Here is a 9,022-nt window from a genome sequence, read left to right as displayed (position 1 = left end):
AGACACTGACCACCTGAAAGGCAATACAAGCTGTGACGTCACACTCACTGCCAGCTCACAGCTACTCAATACATTGCTTCCAACGAAACATTCCAGCTCACAGACAGACGGCCCTGATGTATGTCACAATGGTGAAGCGTTGACCTTCCATATGCTGACTGCTGACTCGCCACCCTGACCTCACACACTGGCTACTGCTTACAGTAATATTATAAAAGCTGTCAATATTCTGTTAATCTGATACCAAAAACAATAGTAAAATAATTCTTTTGCCTACATTTTTATTTTTGCATTCATAGAATAATCCCCTTGAGAATAAAATGTCATTAACTAAAAACCCTTGTGGTGTCTGTAGTATTGGGGTCAGATACTCAGGAATTAAATGCACAGGCCTCTGCCAGCTTTGGTACCATGAGAAATGTATTAGTTTACCCAAATAAACTTAATAGAATGTCTAGGTCGGATGTCAAGTCGTGGATGTGTGAAAATTGCAAAACATCTAAAAATCCATCCATCAAAGAAAACTCTTTTTATCCGAAAATAGCAAATTAAAATCTCAGACCTAGAGGGATAAAGTCAAAATTACAGGTCCATGAAACTTTAGATGAATCTGACCTGGAAATCTCCTTAACTTTAGCAGCAGAAGCAGGAAATGCTCTACTACACGAGAATACTAAATTAGTTCAAGAAGTTCAAGATTTACGTACATGTAACTCCAAACATGAAGCCAACCTAGCTAGTATGGAAGCTAAAGTAGAGGATCTTCTAGCTAATGAAGAACAGTACTTAAATAGAATCGAAGCTCTCCAAGGAAAATTGCAAGAGACACTTCTCCAATTGGAGAAAAGTAAACAACAGTAAGTTGAGCTGCAACAAATTTTCGAGGATCATGACCAAGCTCAGGGCCAACTGCTTAGGTAATATCTAAATAAAATAAGCAATTTGGAAAAAGAAATGTCTAGATTAAGCAATGATGCTCATCATAATCTACATGACATTGCTGATGAGACAAAAAAAAACAAAAATGTTTCAAGTCTACTGAGACCAGACCTATGACGGGACTTTTTTGCACTTTGACAAACACACCAATCGTCCTTGAATTAGCTCGGTTATGTAGAAGGCAAGATGAAGTGGAACTCAAGATTGACGGACTGTCAGCTCGACTCAATAATCTTTAATCTTGAACCCAACAAAGACACAATAACATCATTTTCTAACCTTGCTAACTACAATCAGAAACACAAACCAAAGGGACATTAACAATGAACACTAGCTACAGAAAAACCTAAAAATAGTGGCAAGGGGGACAATGTTTTTAGTGTCTCTTGCAAGTAGCAAAAAGTAAATCATCAATTACTTCAGGGGATTCTAGCCAGTCAACAACCCCACAGGCTTCGATATTGATGGAGGGAGTCAGTCAAACCCTGACCAAAAAACTGTCCACAATATCTTTGACAGAGGACCCCAGCCAATCGACAACCCCACAGGCTTCGGTATTGACGGAGGGAGTCAGTCAAACCCTGACCAAAAAACTGTCCACAATATCTTCGACAGAGGACCCCAGCCAGTTGACAACACCACAGGCTTCGGTATTGACGGAGGGAGTCAGTCAAACCTGACCAAAAAACTGTCCACAACATCTTTGACAGAGGACCCCAGCCAGTCGACAACCCCCACAGGCTACACCTACTGCATTTGCTCCAAGTAATGAGAAAGACGCCAGCATCATTGTAGGTGAGACAGATGTTCATTTTTTCAACTCTATAATTAAAACAAACAGACAAAATGATCATATTATCACATATCCTTTCAGCTGCCAAACCACCCTTAAATTCAAAGAAATTTTCAGAGGGCCAAACTGTAGATGACTTTTTCAATAAAAATATAACTTTTTTACAAAGAACACATGGCCAAAAACTAACAACATGATACCAGCCCAAAATGTTCAAAAGAATTTTTTAGAAACAGTGCCCAGGAAAAAATCCAAATTGAAACAATTTCAAAAAACAAAAACCTTCATAAATTCTTTCTGGAAAACAAAGCAACTGGTTTAAAAAACCAACTAAGTGAACGTCCTCACAATAAGAATCCCAAGAAAAATCAAAATAGAACACATGGAGGAAAAAATTGTCAAATGACAATTCTTCACCAGAATGTAGATTCATTAGCAAACAAAGGTAAATAGATTGAGTCACATGCTTGAGAACACAAATCCTGGTCTGGTAATTCTTACTGAACACGGATTTAAAAAAATGAACATCTTGAAAATACCAGAATCCCAAATTATGATCTCATAGCAGGTTTTTCCAGGAACACACATAAGAAAGGAGGAGTTGCCATTTTATAAGAACAATACATTTGGATATATAAAATAGACCAATCATTGCAAAACCATCAATAGAAATGGTGTGTGAAACGCAACTAGTTGCTATCTCAGAGGGACAGGAATGCACTTATGTCTTGGGAATCTACAGGCCACCTGGAGGAGATCTTGACGTAGCCCTTGACCATGTATCTGACATTTTGGACACTGTACCTGTATGGAAGTCACGTATTAGTAATCATGGGTGATATAAATTATCGATTGTCTAAAACAAGATAGGGGACAACGCAAAGCTAACTAATACTTTGGCAGCATACAATATTCACCGTTTACAACTCCCCACCTACCAGAGAGACAAATACTACATCTTCATCCATAGACTGTGTATGTAGTAATATCACTCCTCAAGAAATCAATGTCTCTACATTCACTACTGGGTATTTCTGATCATAAAGCACAGCTAAGCTCAATCTACAAGTGTTCAGCTCCTCTGCCCATTGTAAATTCAGAAAGAAGGCACTTAAACAAGAAAAATTTGGACCACCTAAAAGAAATTCTCCGCGATCAGGAATGGGATGAAATCATAAATACAGAAAATGTAAACACAGCGTACAAAAAACTTAGTGGCATCCTCACCTCAGCAATGAACACAGCCTGCCCTTACAAAAAATCTAGATCCAAACAAAGGCATAACTTTAGAAGCATGTCAGACCCTGTTGCTAACAGACTTCAAAAAGACTTTCTTGAGGCTCTTGAGCAAGAAAAATTAAGACCTGGGGTTGAGGCAAAAAGATTAACAGCAGAAAGGAAAAAGGCATATGATTTGAGATTGAAATTTTGTAGAAGACAAGCAACTGCCGACTTTATTAACAATGCTGATAACAAGCCTAAAGCGATCTGGGACAACACCATAAACAGTGAACGACAAAAAAAAAATGCACGGAAATCAGCAATTGAACTGGAAGTTGACGGAAAGAAAACTCAGAATCCACTCCAAATAGCAGAACACCTAAATACTTATTTCACAACTGCAGCGGAGAAAACACTGAAAGAAGCCGGTCAAAATCTTGACCTCACTGACACAACCAAATGGGGCATAATCAACAATGTTTCTGATTTTAAGTTCGAAATGACAAATCTAACCGAGGTTTGAAAAAACAATTCTTTCACTGAAATCAAAACCCTCAGCTGGAATTGACGATATATCATCCACTGTATTGAAATATATAGTTGAAGAAATCAGGCTTCCATTGACAAACATAATTAACAAGTCTCTCTTACAAGGCATTTTTCCAGACGATCTTAAAGTAGCTAAGTTATCCCGATAAATAAACAAAAGACATGCAAAGTTGCAAGTGATTATAGACCGATATCTCTTATTCCTACGATTCTCTAAAATAATTGAAAAAATTGTTTTAACAAGATTGATGAGACACCTCTCTTCTAACAATCTCTTATCTGAACACCAACACGGCTTCCTACCTGGAAGATCCACCACTACAGCCATCATAAGTTTTGTTGAAGGTGTAATAGACCAGTTGGAAGAAGGAAACTTGACCACAGCTTTGTTCTTAGATTTTTCTAAAGCATTTGACAGTCTGGACATAACTTGCCATTAAAAAGCTTAAAACATTGGGAATTCACAATACAGAAGAAAGGTGGTTTTAAAAGCTACTTGAAAATAGAACTCAATTGGTTGAGATCAAATATATAGTGAACAATAACACAACTTACCATGCAAGATCTGATCAACTTCCTATCAGTAGAGGGTTCCTCAAGGATCCGTCCCTTGGACCAGTACTCTATATACTGTTCACTAATGACTTACCCAATCATCTCAGTGAGTATGCCTCTTCTACAATGTATGCAGACGATACTGCTTTGATGTTGGCAGAAAGCAACCTGATTAATTTAGACTGTAAGGCCTTCATTGCTTTAAATGTAGCCAAACAATACTGTCATGTTAACAACTTGGCACTAAAACGAAGGAAAAACAAAGCAAGTACTGTTTAGTAGAGCACAAAATGAAAATGCTGGACTCCCGATGTTAGAGGTGGAGGAAGAAACTAAGTACTTGGGAATTATTGTAGACAGTGCTCTATCTGGACACCTCATGTTGATTTGGTCTGCAACAAATTGAGTACTGCCCTGTATGTGCTCAAAAGAGTTAGAGCTGTCACAGACCTCGCAACAGCTAAAGTTGCTTAATTTCTCACTATTTGAATCCCACATAAGATATGGAACTGCTTGTTTGGGTGGATCAACTGCAGGAAATCTGAATAGAGTCCTAATAATGCAGAAAAAGGCTGTGAGAGTGCTAGCAAGCTTGGGACCAAGAGACACTTGTAGAAGTGCCTTTAAAGACCTTGGTATCCAAACTGTTACTGCCTTGTTTATCTTTCAGTCCATCAATCACATTCTCACAAGCAATGCTGAAAGATTCATTGACATCCATACCCACAACACCAATACGCAGTTAAATTTCAACCTTCAATCTCACAGACTTGCAATGTTTTGCCAAAAAACCTTCCTATGCAGGAGCAAAATTATTCAATCTACTGCCAAGACATCTCAAAGAAGAGAAGAGACTATTCCCATTCAGGACACGTCTCACCACCTGGCTGGCCGACAAGACATTCTACTCCGTTTGAAGAATTTTCAAATTGGAGAGATTTGTCAACCTAATTTATAATTACTTTTATCTATTGACACATATTCTGTACTCTATGTTCACGAATAAAGTTTTGCTTTGACTTGACTTGACTTGACTCTTTAACTATCAAGTACTTTAAAATGTTAGTTGTCTACAAAAAATTCAATCCATGTATAATTTTTTCATATTATTCTAATCAATTATACTGCATATGTCAGTTTCCCCATAAATTGGGATATTTTGTTTCGATAGGTTGGTAACAATGTTAAGTTGGCAGCAACATGGAGTAAGTTCATTGTTGCAAAGAATGCCAATAATTATCCGCTCAGAGGCTGATCCAAATTTCTTGCCATCAATTTTTTAGTGTGATGAGGCATTTTTCAAACTAAATGGACGCGTTAATCGGCATAACTGTGTGTACTGATCGGATGTAAATCCTCATAATGTAATCCAAGCACAACTCAATGTGCCTGGTTTCATGGTATAGGGAGGTATTTTGAGTAGTGCACTGATTGGTCCTTATTTTCTTCAAGGAAATGTTAACTCAGAAAGTTACATACGGTTGCTGCAAGAAGTAACAGTTCCCGAGCTCAGAAACAGTCCTGTTTTCAATATTCATTCGCTCATCTGGCAACAAGATGGTGCCTCAGCACATTTCGGTATCCAAGTTCGAGATTTTTTAAATAACACATCTAATGACTGGATTGAGTGCCGAGGTACAACTGCTCACCAGACATGACACCATGTGGTTTTTCACTGTGGGATAAAGGAAACTGTGTATGCTTCAAAACCGCAAAATCTTGATACATTCAGAAACCTAATTAGAAATGCATTTGAACTTGTTAATAATAATAAACCTTTATTGCTAAAAATGTGTGATTCTGTTCTCAGTTGTTTTGAAGTGTATACAAAATCAAGGTGGATATTTTGAACAACTGCTTTAACATTGTATGGTAATATGTAAATATTTTCATATAATGAATTTGTTTTCTGGCCTAAAAGTGTTTTATGTAATTAACCTATAACGCCCTTAAATTTGTCTTCTGGGGAAACCGACATATGCCCCACCCTGTATTTTAACAATAATATTATTCTTAATACTAAGTAGTGCTAAATTAAACTTAATGTTGAAATCTTACCTCAACCTTTTTTAAGCTCAAAGTAAATGCTCAAAATGACCCCCATTTACTTCTTGGCAAAAATAAAGTCTTGATTCTAATGAATGCCTTACGTTTTCCAACATTTCTGGTGTGATAAGTCAGCAAGCGCTTTCAATCCGCATTCTTAACTCATCAAGGTTCTGAGATTTAGTCTCGTACACTTTTCAAAAATCCCCAAAAGAAAAAGTCTAGGGGAGTAAAATCGAGTGAGCGACCTGGCCACTCTACAGCATCCCGTCGACCTATCCATCTCTCAGGAAACACCTGGTCCAAGAATGTTCTAACGTTTATATCATAGTGAGGAGGGGCGCCGTCCTGTTGGAAAAAAGGATCGTAAATGCCTTGCGTTATGTTATATATGGCAGGAACAATGTTACATTGCAACATTTCTAAGTATTGTGGGCTGTTCAAATTCCCATCAATAAAAATGGTCCTAAAACAGAATTCTCTAAAATTCCTGCCCAGACACTGTCTGAACAGATGAGTTAAGAAAAATAGTGTTTTTTAGCGTAACTTTTCAATAAAACTTTGACAAGCCGTTGTTTCGTACTGGATTGAGATAGAGACCTCTAGTCTGTGGCATTGTTCTTCTTTTATAAAGACCTTTAAAAAGTGTTATTTGATGGGGGTTTGCATTTAAAAAATTTGACTTGACCCCCAACCCCTCATTTTGAGTTGAGGGGCTAAGTTTTTCATGTAGCGCAAAAATCATCATTTGTCATTATATAACTAACCGCCAAAGGATATTGGTTTGTTTAATTCCGTTCAAAAGTTAGAAAAAGGTGGGACTTTTGGGACACCCAGTATATGTTTATATATGTGAATGTTAACATTGACTCAGAGTACTAATCATTGGATGCTGGACACTTCTTCTTTCCATTCCTGTTCTAGTTTATGAAAGCAATTTTGGTGAACTCTACAATGCATCCAGGACAGAATTAGTTCTTCAAACAACCTATACAGGTGCGGTTATTTCTCTAGGAAGTGTTGAAAGTTCATGAAGAGTTCCCTACACATCTCCACTTAGTCCTGGCACAATTTCTGATGCCGCCTCTTCCTTTGTTAAATCTTGTTCTACATTTAACAAGATTTTTGTGTTAGATGGCTAACTGTTTCTCTTCCTTTTTTACTTTTTACCTTCTTATCTTGTGCATGACATGCAGTTGATAGACAGTACACAGACTTTCAATCTTTCTTCTCCCAAATACCCTCTAAAAGGAATTCACCTTTTCAAAATAAATTATTTCTGCTACTCTCAACTTAGGGGCGCCCCTGAGATTCCTTCCTAATAGTTACAGTCAAGTATGTTTTACATTCTAGGAGTTTTAGAGCAAGTGGCACTTTAGTGTACTAGTTGCCTGTAAATAGGTGGTGTGCCCTTAATCTAAAAGGGAATATTTGTTCAAAAGATCAATTATAACCTTTTGGACCAGTGGGTAATTTCCATAAGATAAAAAAGATTTACCACTATACAACTTTTCTCACTATCACACATTTACATGTTTTTCATTCCCCACCGACATTGTCTCTTGTTTGGTAGGTACTGTATGAACAAGCACCTATTTTTCATGCCAATAAGGCTTTTGTCAATACAAATATTTTTTTTTGTGGACAAAAATGTGACTTGAAAGTTTATTTATTTCGTCCAAAGAGGGCCTGACTTCATCCCACGGGTCATGATCCGGCTGGCCTTTTCCAGCAATTAGGTCCTGAATTTAAGTGCAACATTGCACTAATCAATTGGACATTGTTTTAATAAAAAAGGATTCCTCTGGGTATGGCTAGTGTCCTAATAAACTCTTAATTTTTCACTATCAGTCCTATATTGATCATTGCAATTAAGAACATAGCCAGCAAATGGAGTCCAAGGGGTTCGGACTACCCCCCCCCCAAATTATAAATAACTTTTTTTAGTAAACAATTACTATTATTGAAATAATTCAGTATTAATAGCATGTACTGCTGAAAAATCGTTCTCAAGAAAGAAACGGTCACGAACTTTTTAGGAACCAAATGTGCCCTTAATCTCTCAGAATCAGAATCAGAAATTCTTTATTATTCATATCTCTGTTCACTAGATGAAAATATCAGTCTGGACCCCCCAAAACGTTTTCCTGGCTACGTTGTTGATTGCAAAAAATTTTTTAAGGTCTGAAACATCCACGTCTTGAGCCTACTCCTACTTTTCATCTTCTTATTTGTGGCAGCTTCCATTTCTTTAGCGGCATATCTGTTTGTTTCTATCATAATCAGAAGCCAAACAGTTTGAATAAAAAGAAATGCTCAATAGCTTTAGCATTTCTAGGAAGACAATCTTTTACCGCAGTGTTGGTATCTCTTACCTGAAATTCCAGTCTTTTCTGCTTAGAAGGATATACTCGTGTTTGTGTATATATATATATATATATATATATATATATATATATATATATATACACACACACACATACACGCATCTACAACAATCCTTAAGGAATAGGCATATTCAAGGTTGCTGTTTCAGAGAAATCAGGTGCAGCAGTAGGCCTATTTGTAGGTCCCGCCACATCTAAGCCTAGGTTTTGATAACTCATTGGTTCATAAAGTGATTCCTTATCACTTTCCCAACCTAATCCACTAATCACCAACATCACGTTCATCTTCATAAGAAACTGGTTTCTGTTTCGCTAACAGTTCTCTCAAATTACTCGATTTGACCCTAAAATAGAGTGTGTCTTCATCAGCAATATTACTAATAACCAAAGCAAAACATAAACGCAAAACAAATCAATTATGCTGACACCAAAACATAACGACAGCAGACATAACTAATAAGACAGTCGGCCCAGACACTGCATATCAATCTGGCTAAAGCTCAACTCATTAATTTCTTTGTTTTAAGTTTAT

This window comes from Homalodisca vitripennis, chromosome 4 (genome assembly GCF_021130785.1).
Source record: "Homalodisca vitripennis isolate AUS2020 chromosome 4, UT_GWSS_2.1, whole genome shotgun sequence".
In the NCBI taxonomy this organism is placed as follows: domain Eukaryota; kingdom Metazoa; phylum Arthropoda; class Insecta; order Hemiptera; family Cicadellidae; genus Homalodisca; species Homalodisca vitripennis.
Note: the sequence above shows the minus strand (reverse complement) of the source record.